The sequence below is a fragment of the Vespula vulgaris genome, chromosome 7 (genome assembly GCF_905475345.1).
Source record: "Vespula vulgaris chromosome 7, iyVesVulg1.1, whole genome shotgun sequence".
Taxonomy (NCBI): Eukaryota; Metazoa; Arthropoda; class Insecta; order Hymenoptera; family Vespidae; genus Vespula; species Vespula vulgaris.
In genome coordinates this window covers 8,449,392-8,470,951 of record NC_066592.1, presented here as the reverse complement: position 1 = coordinate 8,470,951, position 21,560 = coordinate 8,449,392, and the positions used below count along the sequence as shown (strand labels likewise).

Below are 21,560 nucleotides of genomic sequence, written 5' to 3'. Positions count from 1 at the left end.
CGGCCGTGAATTTCTCTCTATGAAAGTGATAACCATGAAATGGGTTCCCCTTTTCGAACGTAAAATCCATAGGTAGGTATAGCAATAAAATCTATGCTTTCTGTCTGCGACCCTTCGATGAACGAATTTAAACTGTACGCGTAGGCTGAGTTATTATTAACGTTACTGTATTTAAAATTATTTTCTTACTATTTTATTTCACGAGATAACGATCGACGATAAATATTCCACGAACAAAACTTTTATTTTCTTTCGTTAATATTTTTATACGATCGTACAATCGATCTGACATCACGGTTGCAACGTAAAATAGAAATATTTGCATTTCCTTCGATTTTTAGAAAAAGAGTTGAACGCAGGACAATTATTTTCTTTTTGTAGATACCTATATATTTTTATTTTTAAACTTAAATATTGGTTAGTATATAACGTTTACGCATTTAAATGTATTTCGTTAATCTTCCAAGAGATGTTTGACGATAATTGTTGGATAAAAAAATTGTTGTCTCTTTCTCGATAATATTATGTTTATAATATATACTATGTGATATCATGATTGAATATAAAAAAGATGTAGCAAACACAGAAACATTTATATTCATTTGACTTAAAAAAGAAAGTTAAAGAGAGAAAATTACGCACACACACGCGTATACACAGAAATTAAATGATATATAATTTATATGTAACATATTAATCGCGAATATAATATAATATATTAATGATTGTACACACACACACACACACACACACACACACACACACACACACACACACACACACACACACATATATTTGCGAATTTCAAAGTATTTCATTAATTTTCAAAAAATATTTGTACTATAAATGATAGTAAATATCGGATAAAAAGAATTGTTATTTTCTTTGTATTGATATTATGTTTAGATATACGTGACATTATAGTTGCAAATAAAAATAAAAAAACGGAGACAGGAACGTTTGTATTCTTTCGATTCGTAAGAAAGAGTTAAAGAGAAAACAATTTTTTTCTTTTTGTACATACTTATATACCTTTGTACTCAAATATTTGACAGTTCATAACGTTTCCGTAATTAAAAATATTTTGTTAATTTTTAAGAGATGTTTGACGATAAATGTTGGATAAAAATATTACTATCTCCTCTGTGTTGATATTACGTTTATACCTACGTGACATTACAATTCCAAATAAAAAAGATACTCGCGATATAGAAACTTTCATAAATGTTTTTAAAAAAAAATGTTCCAAGAAAAAATGATTCTTTCGAATTGTTTCGCACGAATATCGAATAATACATCATCCGTATATACTTTTATAAAATATAGGTATATGTATCTACATTATCTACCTGTAATTTTTCAAATCTCCCGCCACCTCGAGATAGTCCAAGCCACTCCCGAAAATGAAAGGATCATGTAAATGACCAGGTAGGGTTTCGTAACTCTCCTCGGAGCTCTTAAAATATTTTCATTCTCAAACTTGCTCTGGAAACGAAACGATATGTACGTACATATGTTTCGCAAGCTATAAGCATATTTCGTTCTACCTGCCGATACAATCTCAAAAGATTTACTTCCTGGTAAAGTGATCGTTAAAGATAAACTTATGGCTCGTGGTATTTTAATATTAGTGAAGGCCAATCTCTGCTCGATCGATCGATTCAACTTAGTCACGTGTTATATCGCGTGCAAGAGGCACGTGTATGAAAAATGAGACTCTTTGTTTCGAGATTTAAACTATGAATCGACAATGCATTGATTTCGATTATGCGTACGTGCGTGCACACATACATACACAAAGAGAGAGAGGGAGAGAGAGAGAGAGAAAGCACAGGCATACACACAGAAATATTAAACTATAATACATGATGTCTATAAATCATCTATACAATTATGATTATGCATATATACATATACATAAAATATCTATAAGTTGTATTATACCTATATGTATATTAAACTATAATACATGATATCTATAAATTATCTATACAATTACGATTATGCTTATATACATATGCATATAATACCTATAAATATGTATTACATCCTTTCACCCACACACAAACACGCCTATATGTATATTAAATCATAAGATGTCTATAAATTATTTGTAATAATTTTTCAGTAATATAAAATCTTTATTGATCGCTTCGAAACAACGACGTTAATGACACTTTACAGAGAAAATATTAAAGTCATATCTTAAAGTAACAAACATTCGTTATAGAAGCCATTTGTTACTCGCAAAATATCCAAACGATAAATCTAGCTCTCGCCAGACACGGTGAATCATCATGTCTGCATCAATTTCTTAAATTGCAGTGTGAATTCTTTCCTTGTGTTCGTCAAGATCGACGATTCTACTCTTATATACAGGGTCCTTAATGAAGCCCCAAAGGAAGTAGTTAGAAGGTGTAATATCCTGCGATCTCGGTAGCCACTCGATGGCCCCATCACGAGCTATCCAACGACCATGAAACTTATCAAATGGTTCCCATGTATCGCATGAACGTTTCTAACATCAAGATAAAACATTAATATTGTCTCCGTAAATTATCGTTTTAAAACTATTGAAATAATTTATAATACAGAATATTATTCGTATGATCAAGTAATATAAAAAGGAGAAAATTGAAGAAGAAAAAAAAAAGATATAAATCAACAATTTTATTCTCGATAGTGTTATAAGATAGAACGAAACACGAATTGGTTTATCATTAAAGAAGTCTCGAAAGTCCTTTTCTATTGATATGTTTCATAATTCAAAAGCAGGATCAAGATGTGCTCGAGCACAAAGAAATCGCGATACAGCGAATAAAAAAAGCGACGAAGCTTTTTTTCTCGTTTATCGCGTTTTTTTTTTTCTTTTTTCTTTATTTTGTCGAGTCTGCGTCGCACACGACCGTTACGAGGTAGCAGCTGTGTAAATTCTTTTCTTCGAAACTCGTACGAGATTAAAAGAAAACATCGTACCGACGATCGACCTACTCGAGAAAATCAAATCGAGCTTGTATCACTCTTTTAAAATTAATTTTTTTAACGCGGATGTTTCGTTCAAATCGTTATTCGACGATTTTTCAAACTCGTTAGAACGTTCGTGATATCAGGAATTAATTAATTTGAAACGTTCGTAATTTGTTTAATAAATACGAGATCTATGATTATAAAAAGAGATATTTTAATTAGATATTTATAATAACTTTGTTAATTTTTTTCCCTAACCATGACATTGATTTAATTTCCTTTGTTTTAATATCTTGGATGTGATAAAATCGCGATGCAATTATTTGAAAATGCAAGTTTTTATTAAAAAAAACTTGTTTATAATTACACGACACATAACATAAAATGACACATGCTGCTTTTCCACTTTTCAAATAATTCGTAAAAGCGCGCCTTCAGTTTTTTGTTAAAAACATCGCCATATTGTATCACGAAAATAATATTTACACTAATTGCATTTTTTCATATATCTACATTTCGTACGCATTACACACGGTATATATTTATCTACGAATAATTTTATCTATAATTTGATTAATAAACGATATTATGAAACTCTAAATCCATAAGTAACACGAATTAAGTTATACTTCAGAAAAAAAATCTAACATTTCGAAAAAACATGTCGGAGTTCTTAATCGGGTTTAAATATGTCCAACTTGAAACATTTCTATTATTTTTAAATACAATAAAAATTAAAATTGATAAATTTTTCACACACACACAACTAAACGTATATACATATGTATATATATTTATTATTTATATATGTATAACATATATTAATACATATATTAATATGTATATTATACACATTAATACATAAATAAATACATACATATATATGTGTATACATATATATATATATATATATAGAACTAAATGTGAGTTATAAACAAATTTATGTCCCTTTCCTCGTTTTAATTATTACGTACAGTATATCACGTTAGAGATGACTCAAGCAAGAGTGCAAATGGTCAAAGAAACAAAACGAACGCACGTTTTGAATAACACAGATGCACCCACAAAAAAGAAAAAGAAAATAGGAAAGAAAAACAAAAACAAAAAAAAAAAAGAAAAGAAAAGAAAAAAAGCAAGGAAAGAAAGAAAGATGGTCGCCTTTACGCATACGTGATGACGACGCTTGGCCTACTTTAGGGAGCAGAGCTTCATAATCTTCGCATGAAGCAGTAACGTTTGTAGCTGGAAGGAAGGAAAGACTCGCGGCTATGAAACGAGCCCTGAGGCCCTTCGTGAGCCCTTCTTTCCTAAATAAGGGCGTAACCTATCAACGAGAGCTTCGCGTGTCCCTTGAATGTAGCAGCGGGAGTAACACACACCTGCAACCTGCACTCTTCGTACTTATATACATATACATATATATTTGTAAGTATATACATATATAATATAATATGTATGTGTATGTCGTATAGATGTATATATATATATATATGAGTATATTATATACGTATGAGTGCGTATATATGTATGAGAGTATATATATATACGTGTGTACACCTCGAAGATAGGAAAAGGGTGGTAAATATTACCGTAGCAAGGAGGGTTGCTTGGTTAGCAAGCACCGACACTTTACCACCATCATCAAACGTGTTCATTTAAATTCGTAGAGAGAAAAAGAAAGAGAAAGAAAAAAAGAGAGATAGAGAGAAAGAGAGAATTGCTTCTCGATATCAGGGTTCGCGCAATCATTCATTTTCATCGTGCGAGTTCCCCTACCCCCTGAATTCAAACTCCAGGAAGTATAATCGCACGGGATAGATGGTGTGGCGAGAAAGGTGATGCTCGATAAATTTATCGCTCGCTACGTCGACGCCGATTTAAGTCGTAATTAATTACGGGACACGGTGATTATCCGGGGATCCGTCTCGTTAGTCGCTTTTAATTAAGTATCACTATTGTTATCGGACTCTGAGAAATTTAGTTCGACATAAATAGGAGTTGTACTAATGAATTAAAGAGAAAAGAGAAAGAAAAAGAAGGACACAAAATATTTCTTAAATTTCACCCGGTATTTTCCAATGAAGATATAGAACAAATATTTGCAAGCGTATATCTATACATGTATTAAATAAATAAAATAATAAGACAATAAGTAAAGAAATAAATAAACAGATAAGGAAAGTCAAAAAATAAAGTGTCGATCTCTTAAGACTTCATCGAATTATCTTTCTTACATATTCGTTGGCAAACTTGTAGAATCGATCTATTTTTATCAATTATGTTAATCGCTAAAGAGAAAAAGAAAAGCAAAGAAAGCTGAATGGAACGTGTAAAATGTAAGAAATTTATTTGTCCTACGTTATCGATCATAATAACAATTTATTTTCATTATTTTCATTTAATACCAAATATTAAGAGAGAAACATTTAATTCGATCACATTTTCTTATCTGTATATTATTTAAAACGTAACATTATATCCATAATAAAATTCGATGAAATTTCACTCGTTATAGCATTAACCTGATCTCTTTTTTTTTTTAATTTGTTGAATAACTTATAAAGGTTAATATCTTATTTTATGTGATCGAAATGATAGACGATGTAAAATCGTTGGACAGGACGTAAAGTTTGCGATAAATCAAAGATCGCGATTTTATCGTGAAAGATCGTAGATTTTATTGGCACGTAAGATGCTACGCCAAGGTCTCCCGTTGTGGCACGTGCCGTACTTGATTATTACACAACGCCGGTAATCATGAATGAACAGCGAGGAATCTTTACGGTAGGTTAGCTTTCACGAGACCGACACGAGTCTCTCGCTAATTATCACCGTTCAAAGCGCGTTACCAACACAACACCGGCATTACTTACGAAGATACCACCGTATCACACTCTAAGAAACTCTTTCTTAACCTAATTATTACGCTTACACGCACTATAAATATCCGACAAATTAAAAACAATCATTTATTTATAATAACGCTCATTAGAAACGTAATCGCATATAAAACCAGTATAAATATTTCACGGATAATAAAAATTACATTACTCGATCGTCATCATCTTACCTACTGACTTACTTACATATCACGAAATAAAAACAAAAAGAGAACGAGACAGGGAGGGAACTTCGAAAAAAAAAGAAAAAAAACGAATATAAAGATAACAAAGGAGTTGCGTCGTTTCTTCTTTTTCGATCTCTATTGGAAACTATTCGAAAAAAAAAGACTTGGTTTTCCATATTCGATCGATCGATCGATCCCGATTTCGAACTCTTTTTCGTTATCCCCGTAGAAAGATAAAAGGAAAATAAAATACGCTCGCATCTGCATCCTTGCGTGCAGCTGCAGAAAATAGATAGATAAAAAGAGAGAAAAGAAAGAAGAAAGAGAGAGAGAGAGAGAAAAAAAGAAGGTAAGACGAGAGATCTTCCTTTATCTTTCCTTCTCTCGTCCATCGCGATTTCCAACCGTACCTCACCTACTATAACCACCACCTTTAACCCTTCTCGAAACCCTTTTTATTCTCCCTTTTCCTTTAACAAGTAGAATAATCCTTCTGCGTCGGAGCACGATACACGAACTTAAGTATACACACATACACTCGAATACGAGTTTTCTATAAGTGTAAGCGCACTCGAATAACGGTCCATTGTGAAAGAACAGGAGGAAAGAAACTCGTCTCCACCCGCACCTTTCTTCACCCTTCACCCTTCACCCTTCACCCCATCCCATCTTATCTCAACCTACCTCCTATCGCGGTTCACAGTGAACTCCTTCGACAGGACCTAATCTCGAACGAACGATCGATCGATCGATCGATGAATGGATCGACCGAACGAATCGCTCGAGATCGATTGATCTTAATTACCACGGTTTCTTTCTCCCTCCCTCTTTTTTTTTCTCTCCCCACTCTTTCTCTCTTTCTTCTTTATCGCGACGCGTCACGTTCCTGACATTTCGTTTCTGGAAAAATGTTCCAAAGCTACTGCTACTGGTACTGTTACTGCTGCTGTCGTTTGTGCTTCTGTAACATCCGGTTACCCTTACCTTACCTTACCTTACCTTATTTTACCTTACTTTACTTTACCTTACCTTACCTCCCTCCCTCCCTCCCTCTCTTGCTGCTTCCATCGTTTATCCGGATTCTACCAGCTCTCGACGCCATTTTGGAAATCATCTCTCTCTTTAATCTAACCTTTCATGTGAATTTCTTTACGTATTCTTAAGTTATTTATATTCCCTTGCATTCCATCGTTTTACGATATTTACTTCGTCGAGATTGATTCGTCAACATTTTATTATTCTCAATATTTTTCTGTTTTTTTTATTTATTTATTTATTTATTTATTTTTTTCTTTTCTTTAACAACGTTCGTCCTTTCTCGTTCGATCTCTTAAATTTTACTACGCGTTTAAATATTTTTTTTCAAGGATTTGATTCGTCATTTACAATCGATTCGCACGCGACGAAATTTATTCGCGAAATTGGAAAATTGTGAGAAAAATAGAAGATTTGGTAAACGTGGGACCTAACTTTTGTTTAACGAAATTATTTTGCTATAAGAATCATCGCGGTTTATCTCTCGATTGTATTAAGAAAAAGAATTCGACGAACGAAATTATTTACAGTTCTTGCTTCTTCCTTTTCTCGTTTCTTCCCGCCTGCCCTTTCCCTTCGTCCATACATCTTTTGTAACTTAAGGGACAAAGTCGAATAACTTCGAAAGAGACTCGAGCGGACTCGCTTTCGTAATCCGATAAAATCCTTCGTAGCACGATTTTCTCAAGTCCCTTCGAAGAGAAGTTTGTTAGCTTCCAGCCGTTCTCATCTGTTTCTCGTTGGGAAAGCCAAGTACTGTACATCTTGAGATACGAAGGGAAACCCCGTAATATTTTCTTCTATCGCGCCATAAGCAATTAACTCGATAAAGTCAAAGTTCGTTCTTAACCTCGAAACGTTTCTTACGATATCGTTTTCATTATAAATCAACCATCTTTAACAAATGGTTAATTCTCAATTAGAATATTATTTAATCGAAAATTTTCATATTCCGTTATCTCAAACAACGTGCGAAACGTTTATTTATATTTCGAAATGTCGTTAAAAAAAAAAAAAATATTCGATAACAATGGAGTATTGAAATATTTTTATAAGATTTCTTTTTTTTTTTGCTTGAATATATTTTCATCCAAAGTTCTAATTTCGATGTGTAAAATATAAATACCGATTAAATGGACCGATATTTATTTTTTATCAGTATTTTAAATAAATTCAAGTGAATATTATTTATAATGGAATATCAATAAAGTAATATCATATGGTCAGTATCAGTTTAATTAATTCCGAAAACTGTCAGGTTTTTAATTACGGTATTTGTAGATATAGTAATTTGTCGATATTTTTAATGAATGGTCTGTATTTATAATAAACCTAGACTTTATCTTGGCACTTTATTATTTTCATTGATTACTTATATTACGTAATGAAATTTTGATTTCTGATCAAATTATTCATACGTATTGACCATTATATAATAACTTAAATAGAAACGGATATAAAATAATTACGTCATAAAGACATTATCCATAAAATCCATATTTCATCATATGTAAAAATCATCATCGATCTTGAATGTTCTAATTAAAATAATTTCTAATGATCCCAAATCTAACTAGAAAATTGAATTGTTCCTAACGTCTACACAATATTCGGTAATTATACAGTATACAGATTAGAAATATTAGAAAAAAAAATTGTTAGAGAGAGAAATAATTTGTTATTATACCTAAGTAATAGCTATAGATCCTGTATATGTAAATAAACGATACATAATTCGTAAACATCTAATAAATTTTCGCGTGATTTCGTCGCAAAACAAATTTTGTTTTGATCATTTTTAATTGTTTAACTTTGATTAACATTACGACGCAAATAATACATAACGATAAACAAATTCATAAATAATTTCATCGAAATAATATCGAAAAATATAAAACCACACTCGACTAATCGAAGTTACATAATTTGACGTGTTAGATTCATTCGAATTCCAACGATTTTCTACTGATAATACTATTTGATTTTTGTAAAAGCAAACGCTGTTTACATCTGTCTTCAGCTTAAGACAGAGAAGTAATAACAGAAGTGCTCGAGAAAAATTACTTCTTCCTAAGAAACTGTGAATTTAAAGAAAAGAAAAAAAAAGAAAGAAAGAAAGAAAAAGAAAGAAAAAAACAAGCCGCCGAACTACGATATTAATCGATATTTTCGAAATGATAAATATTTTCATTATCCCGATCGAAAACGATTTGACGATTGAAAGAAAGAATTTTTTTTCTAAAGAAAAAATTTTCACAAAAAAAAAAATCTTTCTTCTCTAGAAAATTAAATTGAAACAATTAAATACAACGTACACGATATTAATAATGTTATTAATAACAAAATCGAAATCAAAAAGAAAAAATAAATAAATACGTAATAATAATAATTAGAAAAGATAACGTAATAACATAGTCGTTCTCGAGAAAAAAAAAAAAAATAAAAATAAAAATAAAAATAAAACGAAACAAAAGAATACGTAGGATTAAAAAATGTCTGCGAAATCGTAACATTCAATTTGTTATAAATCTCTCAAATGAAAATCGCAATAAGCATCGAACACATATACATGTATGCGAACAAAAGAAAAAAAAAAATAACAATAATAATAATAATAATAACGCGTCGAAAGCATGACCTTGGACTTAAGAGATCGATGGAAAATGTAAATATACGAAACAACAAACAGCTATATGATTTCTATTGAAATTAATGTCCTGCCTCTTCGTCCATTTTTTTTTCTCACGTTTGAAATGCGGTTTCTACGAAGAGGATAAAATTACAGCACGCACTTCTTACGAATGTTAAACTAAACGTAATAAAAGAAAAGAAAAAAAAAAAAAACAAAAAATCGAAGCTGGCTGCTCTCACCAATACAATTTCCATGTTCTATGTCGATGAAACGTCGATTATAAAAAAAAGAAAAAATAATAATAAACGAATAACGGAAAAAAACCAAAGGACGTCACTTCAAAAATGACGAAAGAGAGTAAGAGAGAGAGAGAGAAAGAGAGAGATGGAAAGAGACAAAAAAGAGGAAAAGAAAAAAAAAAGGCGGAAAAACTGGTATTGCCACATTCGCGAACGAATAGCGTACGTAACTTCAACTTCGAACGATTTCATCTGCCAATCAGAAAACTCCAAACATATAACAACGACAACGTTCGAAATATCACCGAGCGAAAAATCCAAAGGATTTCGATCGAACGTCGGAAACGAATTTCTGATTAATTATGTTACTTAATATACTATATTACGAGAGATTTGCTAAACGTAAGACGTAATTTTTCTTTAACGAAATTATTTCGCTACAAGAATCGTTAAAGTTTATATCTCGATTGTATTAAAAAAAAAAAAAAAAAAAAAGGATTCGACGAACGAAATTAATATGTATTATTAAATCATTTATTATAATTATAATGTACTATTTAAATTACGTATCTATAAGGATTTACCTAGTTTTCTGTAGGGACGTGAAGAATCCTTCGAAGAATAATAAGTACACGATCGAACGATCTTTAAGTTTCCTCCTGCAGCAGCAGGTTCGTCGTCGAGAGGTTCGGATTCTTTCGAAAGCATCGACGAGATGATCCGACGTCCTTACGATCTTTTACTTTAGATCCTTTTTCTTCTTCTCCTCCTTCTCCTTCACCTCCTCCTCCTCCTCCTCCTCCTTCTTCTTCTTCTTCTTCTTCTTCTTCTTCTTCTTCTTCTTCTTCTTCTTCTATGTTCACAACACAATATATATATATATATTTACGACACCACTGCGAAATAAGAATGATCGGGTTGACTTATCGAGAAGAAAGAAAAGAAAAATATCAAACGAGATCGGAAATTATTATTTATATACGTATATATTTTATATATACATATACACACGCATATATATATCAATATATATATCAAGAGAAAGAGAGAACAGAGCGACAGTCCGAAATCACACGACACAGCCGACGTCCACGCTCGTTCTGAGGCAGCCCGGCATCTCGCAGGCCAACGCGCACAAGGGCCGCGCATTCGCGTCGCTGATTGGCTAGCCTACTCCCACCATTCCCTCACCCCCTCCGACGGGCTAACGTCCCAGGCTGCAGGGGTTCTCCGGAACACGGAACAACCGTCAGAGAGGATCGCAACCGCGCGCTTATATCGTTTCTCTTTCTATTTTTTCTCAATTTATTTTCTTTTGATAATCGATCAACATAGATTTTTATGATCTTTTTTTCAAAAGTGTTAAGTAGGAATACTTAATCGAACGTGATGATTAATTTTTATTTTAGTTTATTTACAACGGTTATTTTCTGTTACTAATTTTCTCTCTCTCCCTCTCTCTCTCTCTCTCTCTCTCTCTCTCTCTCTCTCTCTCTTTCTCTTTCTCTCTTAAGAACCGAATCGAAGGACGTTTATTATATTCACTTACATACTTATTTACGATTACATACTTCGAGTTATGAAATCTGAAATTTTCTATCTTGATGAAGGTTTCTAGATAAAATCGACCGAAGAAACGAAACTTTATTTTTTACGAAACGCGATCTATATAAGTATCTTCGTAACGATTCGCAACAGTGTTGTCACATTGTTTTCTTACTTTCAGTTACACTGTAGTCAGCTTGTTTCTTTGTTTTATGTTTATGTGTATATATATCTTTACGTTAACGTTCTTGGAATCAAAGTATTACAAAGTAATAGGGAAGTATAAATCGATCAGAAGAGAAGTTTCAAAGTAAGAGAATCTACGAATAAAGAAAAACTTCTACCTGGATGATAGGTTAGGCCAACGAGCTGTCCAAAGAAAGTAAACGATTATATCGTTGTCTTCATAATTCTAGGTACTTTCGTACTTCGTGTTGTATAAAATTTCAAGGTAAACGTTTATATATATATATATATATATACACATATCATACATACGTTCATATATATATAATGTATGTATATACATCACACATGCGTTCAAATATATATATCATATATATAAGATACACACATACGTACATATACATAGATACATATATACGTATCTATATATATATAATATATATATATATATATAAGACTAAGAGCACATAATTTAAGCCGCTAGGTATTTCCTTTTCCTGGTCGAAGGAAGTCGCGAGGAGTGAACGTATGTATCCTTGCTCTCTACGTTTGAACAGGTTATAAAAGCGGTGATCCATGAACAATCTCGGCCATCGATTCCACTAGACACTTTCGATCGTATACTACTCTTGACTCGATTTATCATCTCGCAGTACTTTACAGGTTGGAAGTTCAAGAATATCTATATACACCGACACACATATATTTGCGCTTGAGTTACATGGAAATATACACACGTGTACATATGTACATATCTACTCTAACGTCTTCATACATATGTTTGCAATGTTTGTGTTTAATGTTTAATGTGTATCTATAATATATACATATACATATATATACATACATACATATTATATATATATATATATATATATATATATATATATATATCAAACATCTTTACACAGATGTATACATGTGTACGCATGATTTATACGAACGAAGAAACAGTGGTACGATAATATTGATATTATAGGAAGAAGAAATTTGCATATATTAACGTTTTCCAAATGATATACAAGAAACACCTTGAAAAAACAAAACGATACCGAGGCCGGTTGTCGTTTAACCACGAGTAAAGCCGAACTCGTACGAACGTTTTAGCGAGATTACGCTCGAATGCTTTATACAGCGATACAAGGGAAGTCGGTTCGGCACAAAGTGGTGCCACTTGTCATACAAGACTACCGGAGTCTAGGGTGGAATAAGACAAGAGGACAAATAACATGGAAGAGAGTCAGAGGATAAATGGCTTCTCAGACTTATCCTCTAGTACTCGTTGCTTCTTTTCTCTTTCCTTTTCTTTTTTTTTTTTGCTTTCTCTCTCTTTCTCTCTCTCTCTTTCTCTCTCTCTCTCTTTCCCTTTCTTTTCAAAATTGTCTTTTTTTTTCACTTTTACTCTACATCTCTTATTATTTTTGTCTACAGAGTCATACAAACATCGTCCCTTTAACGAATCTCACTCATCCTTTTTATACTGGAAAGAAATTTTTTTTCTTCGTTTATCGTAAATAAAATTATAAAGTCGAACGTATCGGTTCATCGTATTAAATGATTTTTTATTAATAATATTGTGTTATGTACGAATATATGTGAATATGTAATATGTGTATGTAAGTATTTAATATAGGAAGTGCGAATAGTATAGACGGCGAACAATACAAAAGAATCCTTTTTACGTGAAAGGAAATGCGTGAAAGCTTTTACTGCGTGGTGACAAAAGTTGGTTTTAGAAAGCAACGACGATTGCACAAAGAGCTGACATGGCTGCCAGGACGATTAAGGTTTTCGGTACTGCGTCATAAACGCAATATCAGGAATCCTTTTGTTGGACGATAAAAGTCGAGATGAAGCGTTGAGTCGGCGAATAAGTGAGGTAACGTAATATTGTACCATAGAATAGAGTTGCAATGGCCACATAACGGTAAACTAATTACTTTTACACAATGTAATTAATTTTATTAAATTTTATGCATGACAATCGAGAACCATTCTATAATTTTCATTTATTGTTATATAAAGATCTTACGTATGTGTATATTCTAAGAAAGATAAATAAAATTATAATTATTTGTAAGGAGTTATAAATTGGATTAGGATTTTTTGAATTGTATTATTATTTTTCATGACGAATTTCAAATCGTTAAATATTACATTTTATCCATGAAAATCGAGCACGATTCTATAATTTACGTTTATTATTGTCGCATTTTATTGATTATTTTTGTAAAGATTCTACATATGTATATATTCTAAGAAAGATAAAGAAAATTATGATTATTTGTAACAATAAAATTTGGATTATGATTACATTCACAACGACTTTTGATTTGTATTATGATTTTTCATGATGAATTTTAAATCGATTTATAATCCTGCGTAATGAGTTCTCGATTGAATCATGATTTGTCACGGCTTTTAAATCGAATTATCATTGTTAATGATTAATGTTGACCGAGTAATTACTAATAATTATTTATTTTTACAGGAGCGCTTTTTAATAATATTCATTTAAATATTCGCAGACATTTACTATGATATTATATTCGTCTTTCTTTCCTGTTTTTGAATTTCCGTCTACCAACCTTGACGACTTCTCGGTAGTAATGAATTTAAATGGGGGAAAAGGAAGAAAAATAAGAGAAAGATATAAAGAGAGACAAAGAGAGAAAGAAAGAGAGAGAAAGAGAGAGAGAGAGAGAGAGAGAGAGAGAGAGTGAGAGAAAGAGGGAGAGAGGAAGGGAGGAAAAGAAAAAGAATAAAATAGAAAGCCTTCCACTAATTGTTCAGAGAAATTCCGTGTCTTCGTGCAGGGGTAAGAACTAGCGGTAAGTGGACTCTGCGTTATAGGACAAAGAAAATAATAACAAAAATTTGTCGATGCGCTTGATGCATCGTAGACGATGATAACTGGCAATTTATTCAAATTCCAAAAGGCAAATAATTTGTTTTTGAAATTTTATGTTATCCTATAATCTACCATATAATCTACCAATCGCACAATGTAATGTCTCTGTACTTAGGATTCAAATCGATTGATTTTTAATTATTTCATTTATTTAACTGTTTCCAAAGAAAGAAATCTTTTTAGATCAGTGAAATGTAAGATACACCTATATATAAAAAGATCTTAGAATTTGATCTTCGTCGCTCGATAAAACTTACTTGGAGCGTTCGTGCGATCACGTACTTTTTCATGCACGAGGAAGCGAGATTGCTAATGCCCTTTAGGAAAGGCTTTTCTAAACGGTTAATTTACCGCGGCAGTGGAACTCTTTTTCGTCCGCTCATTTCCCTTCTTCCAGCACCCTTTAACCTCTTATCCGCTACTACCCGATCTCGAGGACCGACGAGTATTTTGCATTCTTCTTTGATAACGGTAGGCTCTCTTCAGTACTCTTTTTTTTTCTTTCCCTTTTTCTCTCTCTTTCTCTTTCCTTCTCTGTTTTCCTCTCTCTCTCTCTCTCTCTCTCTCTCTCTGTCTCTTTTCCTTCCATCTTTACTTCCTTCTTTCTTGCTCTCAGCCCTCGAGACTACAAAGGAAAGGAAATAGAGAGAGGCGATCTCGTTTTTTCCTGTTTGCTCTCTATTTTCTTTCTTTTCTCTTTTTCGATTTTCCCCAAGTTCTTTCAAAGATATCTTTGAAAGTTTTACCGATAATTATCGATTCGTTAAAGAATTGAAGATTCTTTGGGCTTGAGGATTAGATTGATAAGATTAAATCAGTTACATACCTATACCTAATGTATATATATATATATATATATATACTTATAGAAGATAATTAAAATTTGCTGCGTCTTCTTTGATCTTTGAAATAAATTTAATAAAAATGATTATGTATGGTAGATATAGAAATTATTTTTATCGTCACGATGAAATATCATTTTTTGATCTTCAGCAATTTTTCTATATATTTATAGCAATATCAATATGATAGATGTAATCAAGTACAACCTACGCATAAGAAACATGCATTAATTCCTAATCGATGAATACATTTACCAAGTAACACAAACAGGCTTCCTAACACTACCACGATTTGCTTACCTTAATTAATGCTTCATGGTTTTCAGCACGCGCGAATGCACAATCGGATAGTCGAAGTTCAACGAATTCGCAGATGTGTAGTAAGTGCATTGAGGCATCCAACAGCGAGAGGATGCGATACGGAACATAGGCACCAGGGTGTCTCGTGCAAGACCCGTATTTCATTCGAAGCTTCATTAACATTACACTAGAGCCGAAGTAAGTCGAACCAAGCCGTGACTACTAAGACACTACGTCGTAGTATAGGACAAGGAAATGCAGTCGTGGATACGTTCTTCTTGAAGAAGATGCCCGATTCATCAAGGATGCAGATAAGGAAGTTTGCATATCTACTACTAAACGTTACCTTCAGCTTTTGTAGCCAACAAACATGTTACTGACAAATATTAGCGTGACAAACAGTATTGGATCAAAAAGTATACTTTTTGAAAAGGACATCTAACATAAGGGCTGTAAGAAAAAGAAAGAAAAAAAAAGAACTGAAGAAATCAGTTCATCAAGGACATCCTTCTTAAAATACTTTAATTGGCTAATGTTTTTAAAATGATTTGAGATATGTTGAAAACTGATTCATTAATTCGAAACTAATTCATAAATTTAAAAATAATTCGTTCGATTGTTGAAAAAGTTAAAAGTTAATAATCCGATTAAACTGATTTTCTCTTGGAAGTAATCATGTCAATCATACATATGAAAAGATCAATCATACATATACATAGAATTGCAGAGTTAAGAGATATGATTAGATTTGAATAAGCAAAAGGAAAGTGTGTTACTCGAGAAACGATTGATTCATTTGCTCGCAAAATGGGTTGTTGAACGCTTATCGTTCTACCGCAGCATCCGGCATCAAGATTCGAGGTCAACGACATTAAAGGCAAAATTCTTCCAAACGATTTCGAAACTGTACGTGTTTGTTTACTTTCAATCGTTTTACGTGATGCCTTTTAAGTATCACGATTTGCTCGATGTATATATCGTGCTAACTTGGAAATATTATTTCAACCCCTTTTGAATTACTTTGAACGGAGTTTCCGTAGCACCCTTCGAAACGGCTGTTATTAGATCAGACCCCACAGCGGCGTGCACCCCAACGTGTATCTGTTTCTAATAGTGTTTACTTCGGGCATCGCTCGCAGCTTCTCCTATTTCCTTCCTTTCCTTTCGTCCGGTATGAATTTCCACAAGCACAAATATTTTTAGACCGGGCATGCGTGGGCGTTTAACATCTTGTCAGCTTGTTGTAACACATAAGAACGTTTATCGATCATATAGCCAATTTTATGGGGAAATTCGTGGTTACCTTGATTCACAATTTTTATCGATTAATTAAAAATGTTCATCGATCATCTGTGGTTACATTTATTCACAATTTTTATCCATCGATCAGATCAAAGATATTATATCAAACGTTGATCTACGAAAGATTCATTTCATCTTCGTGAAAATTATTTTTCTTATCCCAAAATTATCGTATAGTTTAATTCTCGTTACGATTCTCGTATCAGTTTCTTTTTCTTTTTTCTTCGGTTTACTCGGAGATGAAATTAGTAACTCTTAATTTCTTCGTAATCGTTATATCAATTTTTACGACGACGATTAAATGAAAGGGAGAGAGGGAGGTAGGTAGATAGGAAGAAAAAAGTTCGATCGTGACTGAAAATGTTTTTCTCCGATGGAGTATATCCGAATATTATTCATCTGCTTTCCTTCATTATTCTCTCTTTCAGGATTTCCTCCGACGTAAAATGAGCTTTGCGGAGAAAATTCATTTCGTAAGGAAATACACTTCTATCCGTTGGTGAGATAGCGAAAGGAGGAAGAGACAGAGGAAAAAGAAATAACGAGAAAAAGAAAGATTCCGAGTGAGCACGTAGATAAAGTTGGCACGACGGCGATATGCATTTTCATGCTTATTGTCGTAAGTATTAAATTCCATGTTTTATAGGGGAGGGAAAGGAGAAAAAAGAAAACTAATCGATTACAATCTGAATTTCCAAAGAAATTTGTTCGTTCAAGTTTTATTCACTAGTTTTAGACGAACCGATATTTGTCGAGGATTCGTCGTTAATTTGACATTACATCGAGTTTAATCGAAATATTTAATTAACCTTATTACTTTTTCTAATGTATTTTTAATTAAAATCAGTGAGTTATCGAACAGTTACGTTTCGAATCGAATCGAACGATTAATCGACACCAATCAATTCGACTATTAATTGACGCTACATTGTGCGATCTCGGAAGGATTTAATCGATGGTATCGAGGAACGCCAAGCTGCGGAAGCAAATGGAAAAAGCTTGAGAGCTTGGTGAATAAGAGACGCCAGCGCTCCTTAAGGATTCCACGGGATTCTCCAGAGAATTCCAGGATCTCGGTCGAACGGCCATTACTTCGAGAATAGGAAGTAATTGTGTGGTAATGAGGGTCAGAGTCGTGGGAGAGAACCTCGGGCTAGGACTCGCGGAAAATCGGTAACCTTTGACCTTTCTCTCCGTCTTTATCATTCTCACTTTGATGATCGTTCTCTGTCCTCTTCTTTCTCTCATTCTCTTTTTCTATTTTTCACTTTTTATCATCTCCTTTCTATCATCCAGCGACTGTAACTGGAGTAACTTGGACGCGATCGTCTCTGTCGATTGGCATCGATCGAAAGTATCGGGATCGATTCCGAAAACTGTGACGATAAAGTGAGTCGATCATCGCACGGTCTCGTTTACCGTGCTCCAGATACGATGCTATTCGATCTTATTTTTGAACGACGCGAAAACAATTATTATCGTTCCTTCTTTCTCGAATCTCTCGACGTTATTTTTTAGCGATGATAATTAGTGATAAAACTTTTTAATCCTCTCTAGAGTCCATCGAGGCCGATGATTGAAATCAATGTTAGACGTTAATGATGGGAAAGTGACACGCGTCGATTTATGTGACAGGAAAGTGACGTCTGTCGCTAATCACTTTAGGTATGCTTTAGTGACGTTTATCGTTCTGACACAATTGATAACTATTTAACGAAGGAATAACATTTGCGAGTGATCAGTATCGTTTTTAATTAACAAGGATTAATATATCTTCGATCGGTCAATTAAATTAATTTAGAACGTAACGGTTTGCTTTTGAAAATGAATACTCAATCAATCTTTCGTTTGATCAACTTCGGTCGTAGAAATTCATTGAACATACGTACATAAATTCCACGATACAATATTGAAAAGATAGTTAGAAAGTAGTCCGATAGATTGTGAGTGAAATAATATGAATTATTAAACTTGTACTGTTCCCACGAGAGGAAAAAAATATATATACCAGGTCAACGTTGAAGAGGGTAGAGATCGTGTTTGTCCGTGTCGATTAGATTCGCCCTTTAACCTTGACATCGTAGATCATTCGCGACTAGCTGAGGGATAATAGTATTAAAAAGGGCGTTTTCTAGTAATGTACGGTCCGTTCGAATTAATGGGATATATTACGTTGTCGAGGGTTGGTTTTTCAACGAACGAATATAATACAGACTATTCTTTTCCATGATCAAATGAGACTCTACCGAAATATTAATAACGGGAAAGATAAATAATGTTGCTAACGGGTAATCATTGTCATTAACACGAGAGAAGAATTTGGAATGTTTATGGTCATGGATTATTGTAAAAAATTTATTAAGAAGAGGAACGAGATCAAAATTAGGTTTGTTTTGGAACAAAATGAAAATCTCTTTTCCAGTTTGTTTTTCTCTTTCAACATCCAGTCATCTTTAAAGAGAAAGCATATTTTTGTCTTCTTCGTTTCCTCCTAAATTAATCACTTTTTTATGACGTTTCCGATGTTTCCAAATTTTTATGATAATCGCCCTAGGACAAAATTTATTTATTCACTTTTTCTCCCTGTCAATCACAACGGAGGCAATCTTTCTATTTTTTTTCACTGAGTTTCAAGACAGATCTCTATCACATTTCGTGATACCTTCAGCAAGCCCGAGGCAATTTTCGTCGATCCGAACGGATGTCGAATGCAGAAAAAATAAAATTGAAAAAAAAGAAAGAAAGGAAGAAAGAAAGACAGACAGAAAGAAAGAAAGAGAAAAAAACGAGGGTGAGAAGGAAAGAACGTGCGTTACGCGTGCTGTCCACTCTCAGCCGGCTTCCAAAAGCAAAAGAGAGAGAGAGAGAGAGAGAGAGAATGAAAAAGAAAAAAAAAAGAAAGAAAAAAAAAGCAAAAGGGAGAAAAGAGTAGAATGGCACGGGCTATGTAGAGGAACGTGATGTCGTCCGGAATTGCAGAAAAACACAATCGAGTGCGTACGAGTGTGTCGAGAAGGATGCACGGATGTCGAGAACACCGACAAAAAAGGGCTCCTCGTATTCATATCCCTACTGGAAGTGACATTGAGAGGAATCCGAGTCGGTATCACCGACCGAAAAGCCCAGCCATTAAAATATATCTAATAACATGTTCACGAATACGCGTTTGTTCTTCGAAAAGGGTACCTTGTTGTTTGTACCTTGCGTTATATGGGAATATAATTAAAATTTTTAATAGGATATAGGAGGCCTCTCAAAGCTGGTTATATAAAAAAGAAAAGTACATAGGGTTGATAGACATGAGGAATAATTTAAATGTACGTAGGTATGAGTAAAGCTTTGTTAGCTCTGTATACTGATTGAAAATTCGAATGAAAATTTGCGATTTGAAATTATTTTTTCGGGATGTTTCATTCGAGTATACGTAATCGCTTTTGAGTCACAGACGAATATATGAAATCATATTTAAAATCCAATTATCAGTTATATACTCGATACTTGTCTTGAAATATATCTATATCTAGTTGAAATTCAGTTATAATTGGATTATCTAATACGTTAAAATGAGATATACATACTATTGATCGCGTTGAAATTGAAAATAGATGTTACCGATCGTTACTTATAAATCGTTTGATCATTTCAAAAGATAATATTTTGAAATTGCCAATGTGTTTATTTTTAGAAATCTATGTCACGAGAAAGAAGATGGTAATCGGACCACACCCGGGAACGTTTCACCGCATCTCAAACTCGTTGAGGTCGAAATCGATTCGCCATTCCTAAAGCGTCCAACACCTTCACCAAGAGATATCCTCGCTTCGACGTTCGCTGGCAAGTTTATTTACCCAACGCGAGCCATCCATTATTTCCACGCTCGATGTCTGAAACAGAACGGGTATCTCTGCTTTTTTCTCCTTCGATCTTCCTTCAAGGATCCTCCCATTCTGTCTTTCTTTTGTCTTTGCTTCGCTCTCCTTCGCCGGCCCGATCTTCTTCGAACTAGCAAAATCTCTTTCTTAAAGTAGAAAGAAAAGCAAGCGAATAAAAAGGGAGTCGAAGAGAATTTCTTCAACGTTTTCTCTGTACACAAAAGGAAATTGGTAGATTTAAATAAATCATTCAAATTGAAAGTACATTCAATAGTCGAGCTGGTAAACTGTTTAAGATAATTACAAGGTGGGAGAAAAAAAAGATTGTACTGAAATATGCACATAGCGTGCTCTTTTCCGATAATGAATAATTTTGTCTGTTAAGAGATTGGAATACCGTCCCTTTCCTGTTGCGATATACTATTGCGACTTTTGTAAAATTTCAGCATTTAATTGCAGTTTTAGAAGAAACGTTGTTATCTGAAAGGTAGAAGAGAAGATGATGAAGAAGAAAGAAAAAAGAAGGAAGAAAGCGCGAGTGAAACCTGCCGATCATCCGAAAAAGGACAAAGGCCCTTGGCAGCTGGCTGAGATTGCCCAAGTGGTCGTTTTAAAAGCTGCCCGTTATTTCTTGCGCTTACACTCGAAGGGTCGAGCGGTAT

General features: G+C 33.4%; 1 protein-coding gene across 5 annotated transcripts in view; it reads right to left on the bottom strand.

Annotated features, from left to right (window-relative positions):
- Window positions 1–11,049, bottom strand: part of LOC127065420 (protein tincar) — a 233,381-nt gene extending 222,332 nt beyond the window's left edge. For 4 of the 5 annotated variants that reach the window (XM_050997730.1, XM_050997733.1, XM_050997732.1 and 1 more), the window contains exon 1: window positions 10,525–11,049. The gene's annotated coding sequence lies outside the window, so the exon portion shown is untranslated. The remainder of the gene's footprint in view (window positions 1–10,524) is intronic. The other variant, XM_050997734.1, reaches the window with a different exon arrangement.
- Between the last annotated feature and the right edge of the window lie 10,511 nt (window positions 11,050–21,560).